We start from the raw sequence: 20958 nt of genomic DNA on the forward strand, positions 1-20958 counted from the left end.
CTACGAACATTGTACATATGTCTAAACTGAACACTGTGACCTCTTTTTTTTTCTTCTAATTTTTACTATGTTTTTATTTCATACTTATCTTGTCATGCACAGTCTCTGGAGCGCAACAGTAAGAAGCATTTTGTACAAAAGTATTCTGTACTTCTGTATGACAACTATTAAAGAAACTTGAACTTGAAACATTCAGGTGAGCTGATGAAAATCAACTGTTCCCAAACAGCACACAAGTCAGTACACTTTTTGTCAACAGCTTTAACTAACAGATAGCTGCTATCATGATGATGTTTCACTGTAGGCAGAAAATGAACAATATTATGGGGGTGGAGAAAAGAAAAAAAGCGGGAAAAGCAGTGGTTCTCAACCTGTGGGACAGGACCCCCAGGGGGGGTCCCCACATGATTTTGGGGCCATGGAATGTTTTGTGAGTTACATATTTAAATACATTTGGTCATTTAGCTGACACTTTCATTCAGAGCAACTTACAAATTGTGTACAACAAGTCAGCATGAGTGGTACATATCTAGCAGCCAAGGAAAGTAGTATTGTTTGTCAGTGTCAAGCTTGAGTGTTATACTCTGAGTACATACTGTAGTAGTATAGACATATTAGCATAGTTGGTAGTAGTATATACATGGTAGCATAATACTAGTAAAATTAAGTAAAACAGTTACAATTCAGATATTGAAGAAGTGTGTTTTTGGTTGATAAAGTGGGCAGGTTTCAGAAGATGCAGAGTTTAGGGATAAATAATACATAAAGATAGAATAGAAAAGAAAAAGACCATTACTGCATCAAAAGTAATCAACAAACTATAGTATAAAAACTGATAAAACCAACTGGTCTCTTTCTTTTCTTTTGTAGAGGCTGCACCCAGCTAAACTTGCCTTCCTGGATTTTGTACATAATACAAGTTCATGTTAAAAGGATGACACAAAAAGCCAGACCGAGGGCTTGTTTCAGTTTTATAATAAACAATCAAACTGAGAATTTTTTTCCTGCCTATTTGTTTGGTGGAAACTTGATCACGAAATAAAAAAAAAAATAAAAAAAAAGTAGTGCCGATGTAGCTAGCTATTTTTGCCATGTTCTTGTAGTGTAGCTTGCTACATTTCTCTGGGGATAGCTTCCATTGTAGTTGAGCTATATTTAATCGAGAGTAACTTGTAGTGTAGCTTTCTACATTTTCCAAGTAGCTTGCCCATCACTGGATAATTGTATTGTAAATGAGAGCTATGTTATTGTTATTTACACTGCTTTTTGTGATGATTTTGTTGTTTATTGTCTGCATTGCTTTAACCATTTCTCTTATTTTCTGTGTTGCTTTTATTCCGTCTGTGTTATGCTCATTGTATGTCTATTCTACAGCTGTAAAGCACGTTGTAATTATATGAAAGGTGCTATACAAATATAAAGTGTATTATTCTATTATTGTAATATAGGCCCTTTGCTGAATGTTTTACTGGTCTAAAGTGTCTTTGTCGTCATCCCTATTATATTGCATTATATCCTTTTGTACAATCTAACCAATATATCTTCTGTAGAAAGCATGTGGCGAGTAACGGATTGCAAAGTCCTCCTAATTGCCTACCATTGCTTCTGAGTCATTGCTTTGCATAATGAGTTTTACTGTGTGTCAAGTCACCCATCATGAATTAGAATACAATAAGCTGTGCGGCGTGACTCATTGCGAACATTGTCATATCATCCGCAGGGTTTCTCCAACACGCCATCGATGGGTCAGTGGCGATTATAGAGAAGGAGGAGATTTCTGGAGGAGGTGAGGAAAAGAGAAAGGAGAGAGAGAAATAGAGGTTTAGGACAGATAAAGAAGGGGGGAGGGATAGAAAGAGATTTAACCTGCCTTAAAATACATAACCAAGTACATGGAAGATTGCTCCACTTCTACAAGGTCCATTTGCATGTTCTTGGTATCTAGGGCCATCTATGGACCACAGGGAATGTATTCCCAGTGTCAGACATATTGTGTATGTTACTATGCTTGAGTAAATTCTAATGAACCAAAGGAGAATATCAATTATTATTATTATTGTGTTTTTTTTCCATCTTTGACAGTGACTAACACCATGCTAACATTGACCAAAAGTAAATTATTGAGCCACTGAGCTCATTCAGCGTCTTCTTGAGATCAAGTGTACTTGAAGTCTAAGCAAATGAACAAAGGGCAGATGATTTACAGGGTTTTTTGTAGATACAGTACTGAATTTTGCCATCCGGACACATATAGAATATAGAATATCAGGCCTATAAATGACCTTATTATGGCCAAGTCATAGATGTATCAGGCCAAATCTCCTATTTTCAAGAGTTAAATCTGAATTTAGTACCACCATGTGCCCATTACAGGAAAGTAAAGACTGTGAATGAAATATACTGTAAGTACAGTTACTTTTGTATGCTGTCCATAGCTCTGCCATTTTCTACCGGATTGCGATGCATTTTCTCCTAGACGTTCACAGAAAGGTTAAGAAACAATATACATTGTATTTTATAGCAATCAAATTTGGGTTTGTTTAACCCATGGGATATAAACATGCCATTCACGTCAATATTTGGAAGAAGAAAAACAAATTTTGCCTGCATTTGTCTGTGGCTGGTGTGAGCTGGGTAGAGTAGTTTTATGAAATTTAAACAGCTTCCTGTCCTCCGATGCAATGTGCAGAGATTCTTTTAAGCTCATATTTAGCTAATAACACTTAAGATCATTGCTAACAAACGTAGTGCTGAGAATATACACTTTGACTGCTGTTTTGACAGGGTTAGGGTCTTTACTCTTGGCTACATTTGAAAAAGAAACACAACATCACTTAATAGTGGTGCGGCATAGCTAACCTATTGTTCAATTTGTGATAAAAGCACCAAATTTGGTACATATTTAGCTTAATATATTTAGAAAAGATATGGATATTGGGGCATTGCAGATTGGCATTTTGGTGACCATGGTAACCATTTCCAAAAATGGCTGCCAGAGATTACTGGTATGGAACAATTTGGCCACCAAAGCTATTGTTTTCCATGTTTTTAACACCACAAATAGTATTTACATCCAACTTAAAGTGAAGAACATGTTTTATTAATATATTTTTTATAATTGTTATATAAAAAAATAAAATTTTAAAAATCAACAAATATACAACAATTTACAAAACATAATTAAACATTTTCCTTTTTATCCCCCTCTCCCACACACAAAATGGTGATGGTGCTATTGCCCGATTAAACTATCGAAGAATGGTTCAACAGGGTTCAATTGACACATTCTCCATCACAGAAGCAGAGGCCTGTGCACTGAAGTGCAGCCTTCTTGCACCTGCAGCACTCTTTGCAACCACAAGAGATCAGCTCGTGGCAGGATTGTGATGCTTGTGGCATTGTCGTCCAGTGGGGCTCATACATTCCTTCTGTCTTCACCCACCCCCAGTCAATTGGTGATGGCAGCACAGGGTCTGGAAGCAGTGTCTTCCCCCAGATGTGACCACCCTGGTAGACTGCTTTCAATACGTGCTCCACCAGAGCAGCTCGGGTAGGCAGGATTTTCTGTGCCAAGCTTTTACGTGGAAAAAGTTTCCTTCTTGCCTGGTTCACCTTGGTGCAGGTGCTGGTTCTATCAAATAGAAGTATGAAAAACCTCTCAATAATGTTCATTGCATCATCTGGGATCTCCTTTGGTCCATTTGCCAGCATCAGTAGTGCATCTGTCAGGTCCGGCAGTGACTTCCATGTTGACCATGCTGCTTTCTTTCCGTGTCCAGCAAAACTGGATACAGTGTCACAGCCTGTCAAAGCATGGAACATTGGAAGGGCACATGACATCTCTGGTCCGAGGCACGTAGCTATTTGGTGGGCTGCCAAGTAGCAAAAGCTCTTGCCAGTTCTGAATGCTAGCCACAGTTCACATCCAGCTGGTAGTTGTGTTATGGCAAACACAGCCAAGACCACAACATTAGTGTCAACATGCAGTAGCATACGACTATCTGCTTCTTCATGGCTGCATGTGGCCAGGGTGTGGAGATCCTGCAGTGGCTGTGTGCTGAGCACCCCCATCCCATCAGTGAGGACAACCTCCTTGTCTTCCTCACTGAACACCTGAAGGAGGACCTTGGATAGGAAGCTGAATAGTTCTGTCTTGTTACTGTCAACCTGCAGAAAGTTCTGCCAGTATCCTGGTATGGCCTTCCCACCCACATGTCTCCTTACACCCTTTCCACACTTGGTTCTTGCTGTGCCTTTCAGGGAGTCATCCTTGTAAGTATCCCAGATAAGGTCCACACGTGACACAGCTGAGAATAGATATATGGGATGCAAACCTGCTGTGCATATTCATCAAATGTCTTGGCACCTGCTGGCTTCATCATCTGAATCATGGCAGCTTCATCAAGAACTACACAGATAGCATCGGGGGCTTTAGTCTGAGCTGGAGACGGGTCCTCCAGGCATTTCAGAAGGTCACTCTTTGTCCCAAGTCATAATCTTCCTCCATCAGAGAGTGCTGGTGGCCATGCTTGGTTCTCATGCTGGAAGAAGTCTTCCAGGTTTCCATCTCTTGTTTGACAGCTAATGTAGAGTCGTGAAAAAAAAATCAACTTCACTTTTCATTGATGTTAGCTGCTGCTTCTCCTTACTTGTCGTCTTTCGCGTTGAGCCAACAAACCGTTTCAACCGGTTGCGGTGGATTGTGTCATCAATGGGTTTTGTTCTCTCCACAAGACATTCCTTTGTGAATGCTTGGAACTGTTGTTGGCCAATCGTCTGTGCATTCTTAACAGTCCCCACTGCCGATGGATCTGCAATATCTTTGCTGTAAAGAACAAGCAGGTCTTCACTCTCCTCGTCAAATGGGTTGCCCAGTTCTTCCATTACATTGACGAGTGAGCAGACATCTTTTCTAAATGCTTTCTGCACACTTGCTGTCTGATCATGGTGGAGCACCCCATCTTATCTTCCCATGAGCTGGTGAGCATCTTCAAAGTCCTCAATCAGCGCTGCAACCTCAGGACCAGCTACCATCCACCGTCGGAGGGCACTAGGGTTGTCTGTAAGACCTACCACCCCTCCATCACTCTTGATGCAAGCATTATTTTGCTCATGTGCTTGATCAATGGGGATTGGTCTTCTAAATAGTGAAATTGCCAACATTAAATTCTCTGGCAACATCTAGGTGTCTTGTTGGTAGTTCAGTCATGTCACGAAGATGAACTGGGATCCAGCAGGCATAGTTCATATGGTCCAGAGCAAAGAACCTGGGGATGAGTTCTGTCAGAGCATCGAGGTACATGCTGAAGGAGGACTGCCACAGGGATCTCACATATACCAATACACAAGGCTCCAACGCCATGACTATTACCCTGTACTGGAATTGAGGGCAGCTCTCCCTCCTTGAGCACCATTCATCAAACCCCAAAGGCACATCTTCTGTATCTGTATTACGGTTATTGTAGGCCCGATACTGCAGGACATATAGTGCAGCCACAGTGACTTGGTGGGCACGTCTGGTGCGAGCAACATGTGCTGCATGCAAGGAGTCAGCGGTGCCTGCTGTTGTGATCTCTGCTTGTACCAGTGCTTCAACCCAGCCACTGCCTTTCAACCAATCACCCAGGGTCTTCAGAGCTGCCATCTCTATATGCAGGCCGCCAAACATCACAACAAATTTGTCTTCCCCATACATCTCTGGCCACTTCCACTGGATCTGCTTGACAATACCATACAGGGGTTGATCAAATGTTACTACTGGTGTCTGCCCAGAATTCAGATGTTGAACTGCATTTCTGACTACGTCCATGGAGTGTTTGATCATTGCCACTGTGTGGGCACTCTCGTGGAACACTTGCAAAACTCTTCCGCACATTTTCTAGCCAGCAGTACTCTTCCTTGATGTTATGGTCTGAGTTTGAGATGCCACAGTGCTAGGTGGTACAGGTACCTTTGTGGTGCTACGGACAACCGGTGGGACTTCTGTGTAGTAGCTTGGCAAAAGGCCTACTGTCTTTTGGCTTCCACACCCTCCAACAATCACAATGCTGCAGTCAACTCCTTGACCTGCAAATGTAGGGTGTTGAAGGAGTGAAATACCTCTGCCATGAAAGGACTCCTTTGAGGTAGTTGAGCTAGGGTTATGGTCAATATTATCAACCGCAGCAGTTGTGAAGACGTAAAAATGTAGATGAATAAACTCACAAAATACAGCGCTACTCACAATAATCAGCAATACAGTGAAGAAACACGAAAATCTATATTGTAAATATTATATTCTTATCTTGTATTCATTCACAACTTGTCAGAAACAGAAGAAAGTAACCTACCTGTAGCTCCTCCGTAAACAGACTGGGAAAAAGGTGGGCGACATAGCATGTGTCCAGCTGGAAATAGCAGCAACAAGGCAAGGGTGACCCTAAACAATGGTATAGGGGCACAGCGCCACCGTGATAATGCTCCAGCGCCACCATGTGGTAAAAAATATAATAATAATATATAAAAATATTATTGTAAATTTTTTATTTGTTTTGCAATGTAAGCTTGGGGCCAGCTTATACCTCATACACTGTACTTAAATAAATAACATTTGCACTTTAGTATGCTATAATATTGAAATTACGTCTTTAAGTTGCAGCCTGCTACGAGAAATGTTTTACTGATTCACGCCACTATATATTAATAATATAATGAAATGAATTAAAAAAAAATTGTAAATGTCCTTAGAATGTTGAGTGAGTATTTTATTTGGTTCTTAGGGTTAGTGGGATCTAGATTATATCCGTTATTGCATGCAAATCCAATGGGATAAGAAAGTTTGACTAAGCGCTGGTGGCCATTTTGAAAAATGCCTGCCACAGCCACCAGGGTACTAGTTTGTAATGCCCCAATATCCGGTTTTGTTCCCAATATATCTATCAACACATCTGCCAAATTTGGTGCTTTTATCACAAAATGAACAATTGGTTTGATATGTTGAGCTATGCCGCGCCACTATAATATAATAAGGTCATTGATCTATTTGTGACGTGAAATAAATCTCAGCCTGGTACCGGTCCAATCGGGCTTAAGAGGTTAAAAAAATAAGGCAAGGTTTAATTTATGGAAGAGGGAAGCATATATCTGTACTGTTGTCCCACTGCCCCCCATCATCAACAATGCTTAGTCCAAAACTAGTCTGCGCCCATCATTGCGGCACACATTATCAAATCAGGTCATGACACAATTTTGACTGTATACAGTATGTGTTTCAAATTAACATGGTAGCAAAAACATCATTCTTCCACCTTAGAAACATAGCTAAAGTATGACCATTTATAAATCAAAAGGACGCTGAAAACTGATTCATGTCTTTATTTCAAGCCAACTTGATTATTGTAATTCAGTCTTTAATGGCCTCTCAAAAAAAATAAAGAAACAGAGACTTCAACTCCAAGAGGAACGAGCACATCAGTCCAGTGTTAGCTACTGTGCAGCTAGGCTATTAACTAGAACCAAGAGGAAAGAGCACACCAGTCCAGTGTTAGCTACTCTGCAGCTAGGCTAATAACTAGAACCAAGAGGAAAGAGCACATCAGTCCAGTGTTAGCTACTCTGCACTGTCTTACTGTAACATTTACTGTAGAATACATGTTAAAGGTTTGTGACCCCAAGAACACTATGATCATCTACTACTGGTTTATTGAAGGTTCGGCCATATGTTCCAAAAGTTGAACATCCACATGCATCCTCAATATGACTGGATTGAAGTAACAAGTAAAACTCACACTGGGATACTATATGAGAACGTACAGTACATTTACTGCGGTACTCGTGAGTTAATTGAGAATACATTAGTGGACGTTGAAAACTCAGTGATATTCAAATATCCCACATAATCCACTTAAATCGGATCCCTGCACTGGCTAATTAAGTGAAAAAACCGCGTTATGTGATATGGTGATGAAAACAATGGGCTTTCAAAGTTCAAGGGAGAAAACTGTTGAGCGGAAACAGTTGAGTGTCAAAAGTGGACCACAAACCCCTGTAACATAACAGGTTAAAACACAAGCACTGGACGATTACAATATCACTTAGCTTATGTATTAAAGGGATAGATCGGATTTGTGGACATTAAGTGGTAATACTTCTTAATAGTATAGCAAGCTGATGCAATACTACCAGGAATGATACTAATAATGGTCTAAACTTGACATTCCTTATGGGTACCCATCCAATGGTCCACACTTGACATTCCCTATGGGTGCCCTTCCAATGGTCTAAACTTGACATTCCTTATGGGTGCCCTTCCAATGGTCTAAACTTGACATTCCTTATGGGTGCCCTTCGAATGGTCTAAACTTGACATTCCTTATGGGTGCCCTTCCAATGGTCTAAACTTGATATTACCTATGGTCTAAACCTGACATTCCCTATGACGTTCCCTACAGGTGCCTTTCTGATGAAAACTCATGAAGTGCCTCTTAGATGTCCTTTCAAGTGAGAGGTGGAAACAATGCGGAAAAGGTATTGAGTGCCGTATGTGCCCCTTCATGCTAGTAATGATGATGAGGTTCTCTCTAGAGCAAGACAATTACACAAGATGTCTTAATGAGTGCTCTTCTAGTGGAGAACATGTGATGCACCTATAAGGTGCCTTTACAATGTTCTAAACGTTCCCTATGAGTACCTGTTAAGGTGCCAGACCAGATACCTAGAAGAAGAAAACAGCAGACCACAGAGTGTAGAGAAAACACAATGATGGGTGTATTTATTGAGGTCTAAGAGTATGTGATCCAATCCAGTGGGGAAGAGTGAAGTCCAGGGTGAGCAGGGGTGGAGCAGGCTGCGGCAGGGGTCCGGGGTGTGAGGCGATATAGCAAGACCGAGGCTGGGGTCCAGGTTCAGGGCTGGGGTCAGGCAGAACTCAAACACACCAATGCAAAAAGCACAGAGCAGAAATACAAAAGTGGTGAATGGACTGGAGCTTGACTGAGATGATGAGAGAGAGAGAGAGAGAGAGAGAGAGAGAGAGAGAGAGAGAGAGAGAGAGAGAGAGAGAGAGAGAGAAATAGAGAGCTAACAGTGCCCTTCCAATGGAAAGGTGGTGCTATTATGAAGTGCTCTTATGCCGCTTTTCCACTGCATGGTACCTACTCTACTCTGCCTTTTCGGTTTTCCATTGCCAAAATGTGTGGATGGTACTTGGTACTTGGTACTTGGTACTTTTTTTAATAACTGCTCTGTCAAGGTTCCAAGCGGGTAGAAGCGACACCAAAAAGTGACGTGAAACACTGCAGACCACTGATTGGTCAGAAGAGAGAATCATCACTACATTATCATTGCGCTACACAGGGGACGTCCTGCACAAAACACAAACCCACCATCTTTAAATAGCCTCACTAAACATTAGCATTCATTATTTGTTTGCAGTGAGAACAAAGTGAAATAAACAAAAAAAGATACATTCACAGTATACGGCCTCATTTATTGATGAAACAAAACCAACAGCAACACAATTTATTACCAATAACAAATAGTTTAGTCTCACAAAAAGATTGCAAATAGTTTTATCTTATGTGACTGGGATTTCCCATTATAACTGTATAAGCATTGCGACTAGCGTACATTAGCTAATAAGGCACTGGTTTCATAGCTTCAAAGCTAGCTTCGATAACCTCCATCGTCTGTGTGTGTGTCGCGTTGAAGATGACATCACGGTTCTAACTGTTTCAGTTGAATGATTTATTTAATAACAAGTATCAATAACTAAATGAATGTGTGCAATACTGTTCAGAGTTAGTGGATATACTGTAATTATGAAATTATGCACAAAGCATTGTTTATCAGTGAAGTGCCTCTTTAATAACAAGTACAACATTCGCCAGTAGTGAATAAATGCTTATCTTAAAAAAATTAATGGACACATGTGGTCTGTTCTTCCGACTGCTGTTTATACAAACCATAGCTCCTAACCGGATACATCTTGTCTGGCCATTTGCATTTAAAGCCCCCGTACGGCTGAGAAGAGGGTAGTGTGTAGCAGCGAATCCGCTGTCGCTGATTATTTGTGTAAATTTGGCATAAGCCTCTTTGCATTATTTATCTCACTATAACCTATGGCGTTAATCGCCAACTCAGCAAACTTGACAATTTAATTTAGGTCTGCACTGCAAAAAAAATCTAAATAAAACCTCTTAAAACATGTATTTTAGTAATGCATTCAGTCATGTATTCTTTCAACAAGTGAACCAATTAGCCGGTGGGTTGAGGGGATTTCACCACACCTAAAGCGATAGTATTATTTATTTTGAATATAGCAGTCATAGTCAGTGTGCGAACCATAGCATGGTCTTTGGGTGAGCCGCGGGCTGGGGGGGGGGGGGGGGGGGGGGGGGGGTGCGCCGCGCAGGGAGGAGTCGGACTGTGATCGGCGCAGACGTTACTGTAGCCTTTAGTAGGCCTTGTGTTGTGTATGTATGTAATGTATGTGACAAATAAACCTCTTGAATCCTGTCATATATTCAATCAGTTTCAATAACTACAGAACACATAATAGACAATTAACTCACTTGTTGATGCAGTGGTCCGGCCGTCTGCACAGCACATTCCATGATAAAAAAAAGTATCCATTTAGTTAGATAGATGATAGATCCAACACTGTCTACAGTATCTCGTGATATCTCTCAGACTCCTGTTCTGATACGACCGCAGCAAGCGCCGGCACGGTCACCGGGCAGCAGCACCGGGCAGCAGCAGCAGCAGCAGGTCTCCTGCTGCTCTGTCAAGTCCATTGACTGCTTCACTTTCATCGTGAAACCAAAATTGGTTAAGCTTATATTGTTGCATTTTTCGTTTAGACATTATCCATTCCTGAATGACCTTATTTACCTGTCAAAACTATCACTGTCAACAAGTCACAGGTTACAACGTGCGGGTCAAGTTTGATTTGTGCCGTGCGTGCAGGCTGCAGCGCCGCCGCGCTCCGAATGGTAATTGCAAGAATAGCATGCATGTTGCCATAATACGTGTGTGAATTAGTGCGCAAATCATTAATCATACATCCAAAATAGCATACGTTTATTATTATACACGATGATGATATAGAAAATTACAGAAAAATGAGAAATGCATGGCAAAAGTAGCATTTATTTTCAGTAATTTAGAGACCCCCAGGGGAGCTTTAGAGACCCCCAAGGGAGCTGATGTCTGATCTAGGGGAGCTATAGCTCACCCAGCTCACCCCGTGGATCGCACCCTGGTCATAGTACCACTATGGGGTACTTTAAAAACAATGCTGAGTGATTTATTTTGCACATAATCTCCCACACATCCAAAAGCTGTAGCGCACATTAATTAGGCTTGACAGTTATTGAGAGCAAATTAATATGGCCACCAGTGATCAGTCACTGGGGACATTGAATCCTTTCAATAAGTTTTTTTAAAATAAATCAGCATTGTTTTTTGGTGAAGTGCCTCTTTAAAGAGGACATATAGTGAAAATGGGTTTTTACTGTGTTTTGCATTGTTTTTGCAGAATGAGGAAAATGTGAAATATGTGTATTGTGCCATTTCAACAGTTCAGCTGTGACAAGATCCCTCCATCTTTAAACGAGCCATTCAGAATTGCAGCTCCAATCAAAGTAGCCCACCTTGTATTTGCGTGTGAAAATATCTTGATGTGCGTGTACAAAATGGCAGCTCGCTTGTACATTTTCTCTTTTCTACCTAAAGTTGAACCTAAAATATGTTTCTGACAACATTAACGGTACGTTTGATATGCTATTGCTGGATATCATATTTGTCAAATTAGTTTGACAGCTTGATCTGAATTTAATTTGACAGTAGGCTACAGGCTCGTGCACCACTGCTAGATGGCGCAGACGTGGCTCACTTGTTACAGTCACAAAAAACAGCCCGTTGAGAACAGGACTGAAACAGAGAAGTTGCGGCTGCTAGAATGAGAACAGGACTGAAACAGAGAGGTATAGAAGCAGCTAGAATGAGAACATTAATGAAACAGAGAGGTATAGAGCAGGGGCGGGGCTAGGGGGTGGCTACTTGGGCTCAAGCCCCGAATGTTTTCTGAAAAGCCCTGAATCTATTTAAAAAAAATAAAAAATAAAAAAATGATAATATATATATTTTTTTTGGACAATTAATCATTGTTACTTGAAAATATGTTTGCACCAGATTTAGCAGAAGCTAATTTCCATCTGTAGTCTATCCAGCTGCTAACTGTATTTGAGTGAGTTAAGTCTTGGTGTTATGGTAGACTCAGACCTAAGCTTTAAATCACAATCAACAAGTTGACAAAAACATAATTCTTCCACCTTAGAAACATAGCTTTTGAGATCTCAGACCCATCCCCAGTGATAACACAGGCTGCCGGCATGTCTTTATAAATGGAAATATCGAATAAAAGAAACAACGATGAAAACCCGACTATACTCCGGTTTTCGGGGGTCCTGGCGCTCAACGTTCGGCGAGTTAACCCTAGATCTTAGATCCTAATATGAAAAACGATGTGATTTAATGTTCTATGTCTTACCTTGACTTTGTCTATTTTACTGCTATCAATTTTATGCTTTATGTCTGCACTTTATGCATTGCTCTTGATCTGCCAATGTTGTGCTCATTTTATGCCTGTCTTTTTGTACTGCTGTGAAGCACTTTGAGCTGCAATTCTTGTATGAAAGGTGCTATACAAACAGTGTACTATATGTAGCATATGTGTGTAGGTTTTTAGATAACAGGTATTAAGGGTATATCCTATATATGACAATTAACTAAAATGTGATTTCATTGGATGTGCACTGTCAACTAATGCTTGTGTATCTTATCGTGTGTTGTCATGTTTGTTTATGTGTTTGTTTAAAAAATTATAAAAAAATAAAATACAAAAAAACAAACAGTGTATTATTATTAGGGATGTCCGATATTATCGGCCGACCGATATTATCGGCCGATATCGGCAGTAAAATGTGATATCGGAAAATATCGGTATCGGTAAAAAAAAATAAAAAAAAATAACAATATTTGTTATATATATATCCAGTGAAATTATTAGTTACCTGAAATTATTCAGTTTTTGGGGGGGGGGGGGGGAACCCTGCATATATCGGTATCGGTTGATATCGGTTGATATCGGTATCGGAAGTTAAGAGTTGGACAATATCGGAATATCGGTATCGGTAAAAAAGCCAATATCGAGCATCCCTAATTATCATTATTATTATAATTATTATTATAATAATAATAATAATTATTATTATTATTATTATTATTATTATTATTATTATTATTATTATTATTATTATTATTATTATTATTATTATTATTATTATTATTATTATTATTATTATTATTATTATTATTATTATTATTATTATTATTATTATTATTATTATTATTATTATTATTATTATTATTATTATTATTATTATTATTATTATTATTATTATTATTATTATTATTATTATTATTATTATTATTATTATAAATTATTGTAGTTTGCTTCATTAATTAAAGGGTGTGAATTTAAGTGTTCTCTAGTGCCTTTTGTCTGCTTTAAGGTGGTGGTATAAGTTAAAGGTTGTGGTGTCGAAGTAAAAAAAACGATCTGGGCTAAGCCCCGGATCTCCTACAATCCTAAATCCGCCCCTGGTATAGAGGCTGCTAGAATGAGAACAGGACTGAAACAGAGAGGTACAGAGGCTGCTAGAATGAGAACAGGACTGAAACAGAGAGGTATAGAAGCTGCTAGAATGAGAACAGGACTGAAACAGAGATGTATAGAGGCTGCTAGAAGGAGAAGATTACTGAAACAGAGGGGTATAGAGGCTGTTAGAATGAGAACACGACGGAAACAGAGAGGTATAGATGCTGCTAGAATGAGAACAGGACTGAAACAGGACTGGCCCCAGTATTCACTGACATATTTAACCTGTCCTTAGAACAGGCTGTCATCCCCACCTGTCTGAAGAAGTCCACTATTATCCCTGTACCCAAAAAATCCAAGCCTGCTTGCCTCAACGACTACCGCCCTGTAGCTCTCACCTCCATAGCCATGAAGTGCTTTGAGAAGCTAGTAAAGGGCTACATCTGCTCCTCCCTCCCCATCAACATGGACCCCCTGCAATTTGCATACCGCCCCAACAGGTCCACGGAGGACGCCATATCCCATGTGCTGCACACAGCAGCATCACACCTGGACAAGAGGCAGGGGAACTATGTGAGAATGCTATTCATCGACTACAGCTCGGCATTCAATACCATAGTCCCCTCCATACTCATAGCCAAGCTCAGGGACCTGGGCTTGGGCTATGACCTCTGCCAGTGGGTCTTGGACTTCCTGACTGGCAGACCCCAGGTGGTGAGAGCAGGCAACTGCACCTCCTCATCCATCACCCTCAACATAGGGGCCCCCCAGGGCTGTGTTCTGAGTCCCCTCCTCTACTCCCTGTACACACACGACTGTGTGGCTCAGCGGAGTAGCAATACAATCGTCAAATTTGCTGACGACACAGTGGTGGTGGGCCTGATCTCTGCCAACGACGAGAGGGCCTACCTGGAAGAGGTCAAGGTCCTGGCGGGATGGTGCCAGGAAAACAGCCTCTCCCTGAACGTCAGCAAAACAAAGGAGATGATTGTGGACTTCAGGAGGTCGGGGGTCAAGGACTACAGCCCCCTCAGCATCGACGGGGCACCGGTTGAGAGAGTCAACAGCTTCAAGTACCTCGGAGCCTACATATCCGAGGACTTGACATGGACCACACACATTAACAGTGTGGTGAAGAAGGCACGACAACGCCTCTACTTCCTCAGGCGCCTAAGGAAGTTCCAAGTCAGCCAGAAGATCCTTAAGAACTTCTACTCATGTACAATAGAGAGCATCTTGACCGGCAACATCACCTCCTGGTTTGGGAATAGCACTGCAAAAGACCAAAGCAGACTACAAAGAGTGACACGTTCAGCCGAACGCACAATTGGAGGGGGGCTCCCCACCCTCCAGAACATTTACTACAAGCGTTGCAAGGGCAAGGCTAAGAGAATCATTAAAGACTCCAGTCACCCGAACAACTGCCTCTTCGAACTGCTGCGGTCAGGCAAGCGATACAGGAGTCTCAAGGCGAGCACAGAAAGACTCAGAAGTAGCTTCTATCCCCAGGCCATCAGGCTGCTAAACGAACAATGAATGAACACTACACAACAACAACCACCAAACGCACATAGCACACACATCCACACGCACACACCCACTTTAAACAAACACACTGTAGCACCCACTCCACACACTTTATAGCACACACCCACTTTAAACAAACACACCGTAGCACCCACTCCCCACACTTTATATTTATGGATGAAGGATTGCACTACAACTCGTACACCTTACTGTAAATTGTACCTAAAATTGTACCTCATCCCATTTCTGCTTTGCACTAGATAGTACTGTACATTAGTACACTGCATAGTATTGTGTATTGTATATTATATGGTAACTCAGAACATTGTACATATGTCTATACCGAACACTGTGACCTCATTTTCTTCTTCTAAATTCATGCTATATTATGTTATTATGTTATTTGATACTATCTTGTCTAGCACAGTCTCTGGAGCGTAACAGTAAGAAGCATTTTGTATGAAAGTATTCTGTACTTCTGTATGACAACTATTAAAGAACTTGAACTTGAACTTGAAACAGAGGTATAGAGGCTGTTAGAATGAGAACAGGCCTGAAACAGAGGGGTATAGAGGCTGCTAGAATAAGAACAGGACTGAAACAGAGGTATAGAAGCTGCTAGAATGAGAACAGGACTGAAACAGAGATGTATAGAGCAGTGGCGGCCGGCCGATAGTGGGCGCTAGAGCGCCGCCCTCCCTGTTAAAAGAAGAAGAAGATTTTTTTTATTAAATTTTTTTGAGCCCTATAAATAAAATAAACATGTTTAAATGAATACTATTTACTCATTTTAAGTATGTTTGTGTTTCCAATGCACAATATAATGTTAATATATCAAATATAAATAATTGTTTTCATTAAGATTCAGGACCAGCTATATAAAAGATATAATATTACAAAAAATTACCATAGTAAAATATCAGAAAATATATCAAGCCCTAATTGAAAGCAGTTTCATCTGCACTGGTAAGAAGGTTTCCTGACGTGGTTTCACTCCATCACTTAAAAGCTAAATGTTAACATTAAATAAAATGATAAAGCCTTTGTTCTCCTTCATCTCATGGTGATATGAATTATCTCATCGTGGATGCCAGTGGCCCCCTGCCCCCGGATCATGGCGTCGTTTTGAAATGCATGAAAATGATGTAAACCACATGCAATGGCCTTGGTGATCAGATCTAAGACCAGAGTGTAACACCTTGAGGGGAAACGCTGGGGTGAAATATTGCTTTTCCACCGACAATAACAATTGATTGAATAACGGGAGACAATGGAGTTTCTCCAGGAATAATGGCGATTGCATTTTGCAAAACCCTTTCAACTGTGGAATTCTATCTCGGAATTCTAGAACTGCATGCGTTTCGATGACGAGTAGCAACTAGAATGTGCTAACGTTGTACAACGTGGGTTAAGCAAAGACACACCGGGACTATTTTGGTGGTTTACGGTGGTCCAAACTGATGGTCCTATCAGCAGTGGTGGAAAGTCATTTTAAAAGCATTTTTTACTCTAGTATGGCAAGTTTGAGGAACTTGCACTTTACCCTAATTTTTATTTTAGGGTTTACTCCACTACATTTGAAAGAAGAAACGTATATGAAAAATATTTTGATTACAATTTATGAAGATTATGTACTTTCAAATTTGAAGCGTGCCAACTTCAATAGGACGTAATCAGAGCCAGCGTAACTGGACCACATACCACTTTAACATGACCTTTAGAGGTTAATGCTTTGAGGATTTAACCCCCAAAGCACTGGAACACACAAGCATAAACATAAGCATGTTTGTGCGATGCTTTTAATTTTGATACTTAAGAGATGAAGTACATTCAACATCAAATACGTCTCTACTTTTACTATTTGATCTGGGTATTTATACTTTTACTTAAAGGAACCGTGTGCTTCTTCCATCCCATGTCTATCGGAGGTTTTATGTTGGCACTCCCTTTATTTTGTCAGTTATCTGTATTCATGTCAGATTTCCTGGACAGTATACATTTTCTAGAGTTTGTATAAACATCTAGAAATAGATGGACCTGATCTCTGATCTAAGTAGAATTGTATTTTCAAGTCAACAAATCAGACTGAAAAATCAAAGGAGAATCTGTTCCGCTAGCTGGTCCTGAATCAGAACCTCATCAAGGACAGTATTCCTCACCAGCTCTGAACGCTTGCAACTTAATGAACCTGATAGTCGGCCTGTGTAACTCAGGAACCTGTCTGTATCTGTTGTTGATCTTGCCCCTCTCTGTTGTATTTTCTTCACTGTGATGCTTATAGCTAATGAAGCAACTAATAGAATGCTCCGGTCCACTAATTCTGTCCCCAAATAACCGATAATGCATGCAATCGGAGGTTGAAGTGTCTGCCCTGTAATGTTACACTATGACCAGATAACGCATGTGTGATTGGAGGCTGAACAGAAGTCGATGATGAAAGTGGCGTTGAGCCCAGTTGTTCCATACCTTCTTTTCATCATACTATCATCTGTCTATCACCCTGTCATCAGATTCATCACTAATGATAGATACGACACTCATCAGTGTCCTTTATGAGAAGGTTGGTTGGTCCTCTCTGACGGAGAGATGCGACAAACACTGGTATTTTGTGTTTGTCGCAATAATTTTGAAGGCACTTATTGATAAGCTACCTCCTTATACTAAATTTTTTTTTTATGGAATTGTGTTACCTATGGAACCCGTTCTAGTGACTGCATGGATTGTCCTTAAGGTCCCTTTAGTTTGCTCAGAACAGGATACATCTGCATTTCGCTATGATGCCCCTCTAGCTCATGGAATGAACTCCAACAGTCCTTAAAGCTTGAGATTCTCCCCTCTGTTGCAGAGTTTAAAACCTTGATCTCCAACCTTTGTCAATCAAGTTGTATGTGTTTGTTATTCTTGCTTTTTGCCTTCTCGTGTTGTCTTATTGTTATGATTTAATATGCTGTGTTATATGATATGCTTTTTTGCTTATGCTGTGACTAGGGATGCTCGATATTGGCTTTTTTACCGATACCGATATACCGATATTGTCCAACTCTTAATTTCCGATACCGATATCAACCGATATCAACCGATACCGATATATGCAGGGTTTCCCCCCCCCCCCCCAAAAATGGAATAATTTCAGGTAATTGACATTACATATCTCTTGTTGTGGAATTAACACAACATTATGCATACTTTTGACAATACATAAAATCAGAATTTGTTCTTACTTTCTTGCCTGGGTAAATAAAGGTTATAGAAATGTAAAAAAAAAAAAAATAATGAAAACCGATACCGATATTTTCCGATATCACATTTTAATGCCGATATCGGCCGATAATATCGGTAGGCCGATAATATCGGACATCCCTAGCTGTGACTGTAAACGAGGGAAAACTCAGTTGCCTTTTGAGTTTAAATAAAGGTTTGAAATTAAATGAAACACAATAATCTCTGTGCTCCGTCACCGTGTGTCACTCAACAGGGACTGAGTGACAGGCCTCTCCAGGCTGCCCTTCTGGAGGACACTGTCACCCCGTCACTTTGCTGCTCCCATTCGGATTGTGCGATGCCGGCATGAAGCACTTGATAACAACCCCGAAATGGACATTCGTGCTGTTTTTGTTGACTTTTCCTGTTTCTTTTGACACAATAAAGCACTGTCAATTGCTTCATACACCGGCTGTTGGATTCACTTCTGCCTCCCTCTGTGGTCCCAGTAAAATAAGGCCAATGATCTCTTCCAATCACTGAGCACCTGTCGGGGTCTCTACCTGGCCTGACTCAGACACATATACCTGACTTTCATTGGTCCAATCCTTGAGTATAACAGGCACAGCCCAATTCGGGTGGGCTGACAAAAGGCTTCTCTGAGGAGTTTGAGATGGTACAAGAACGATGTTGCAGATCATCAGAATTCTGTCTTTTTCTCTTCCATCACTGAGTGAAAGGCGTCATGAGGCCACCCTGCTTACCCTCAACAACACACTCAAGGACAGTTGATCCACCATGTGCACCCTCAACAACACACCCAAGGACAGTTCATCCACCCTGCTTACCCTCAACAACACACTCAAGGACAGTTCATCCACCCTGCTTACCCTCAACAACACACTCAAGGACAGTTCATCCACCATGTGCACCCTCAACAACACACTCAAGGACAGTTCATCCACCATGTGCACCCTCAACAACACACTCAAGGACAGTTCATCCACCCTGCTTACCCTCAACAACACACTCAAGGACAGTTCATCCACCATGTGCACCCTCAACAACACACTCACGGACAGTTCATCCACCATGTGCACCCTCAACAACACACTGTCTCACGGACAGTTCATCCATCATACCATCAACAACACACCCAAGGACAGTTCATCCACCCTGTGCACCCTCAACAACACACCCAAGGACAGTTCATCCACCCTGTGCACCCTCAACAACACACTCAAGGACAGTTCATCCACCCTGTGCACCCTCAACAACACACCCAAGGACAGTTCATCCACCATCAAGAACACACTCAAAGACAGTTCATCCACTCTGCACATTTACTCTAACACTTTTATAACTTACAACTTTCCTTTATTCCTTGTGCTCTTAAATTGTTTCATAAATTACCTGTTTATCTAGACCATTTATCTAGATTCTAGATCATGCTCTAGATGTCTTGCTTTTTACTCGTGATGTTGATCGATGCTATGTTGTGTTTGATGCATTTCAGGATCCACTGTTTAGAAACAGTGTTTTCATGCTGCTGTATCCTGACTTGTCAAACGTTAATGAATGAAACCTGAAACTTGGCTGACCCCAACACTCAGGAATAACCTGACTGACTGTACTGATCCAGTGAAACGCAGCCTGGCAGTAAAAAATAGGGGCACACACACACACACACACACACACACACACACACACACACACACACACACACACACACACACACACACACACACACACACACACACACACACACACACACACACACACACACACACACACACACACACACACACACACACACACACACACACATACTGTGTTAACTCTGCTCCCATGGAGAGGTGGACGGAGCTGCCCTTTCCATTACACTGCCAAGAGTATTTATGACAGCAAGATTCTTAGCCAAAGCACAACTCATTTTAAACATTCACTGTCCAAAAGGTTGATGCACATATGTGGCAATCTGCCCAAAACCAGAGGTCCAGCCGTTGGGAGACAAGTCAACCACATCTCACCTCGGACAGGTCACACTTGATACTGGAGCACTCGTAAAGTATGTGTAATTTTTTTTACATAAATAAATAAAAGTATTTAAGTGGCAAGTTTTGTTTTATTTTAAATCTGTACATCTGCATAAAATACATTTCTCTGTGCAAATTTCACAGGACAAATGTCTGACAAGTCTACCACTGATTTATGAGATCAGAGGAAGAAGAAAGAAAGAAAAGAAAGAAAGAAAGAAAGAAAGAAAGAAAGAAAGAAAGAAAGAAAGAAAGAAAGAAAGAAAGAAAGAAAGAAAGAAAGAAAGAAAGAAAGAAAGAAAGAAAGAAAGAAAGAAAGAAAGAAAGAAAGAAAGAAAGAAAGACCCTGACCTATGAGATCAGAGGAGAGAGAGAGAGAGAGAGAGAACAAGAGAAAGAAAGAAAGAAAGAAAGAAAGAAAGAAAGAAAGAAAGAAAGAAAGAAAGAAAGAAAGAAAGAAAGAAAGAAAGAAAGAAAGAAAGAAAGAAAGAAAGAAAGAAAGAAAGAAAGAAAGAAAGAAAGAAAGACACTGACCTATGAGATCAGAGGAGAGAG

This window comes from Notolepis coatsorum, assembly GCF_963971535.1.
Source record: "Notolepis coatsorum genome assembly, chromosome: 1".
NCBI classification, from domain to species: domain Eukaryota; kingdom Metazoa; phylum Chordata; class Actinopteri; order Aulopiformes; family Paralepididae; genus Notolepis; species Notolepis coatsorum.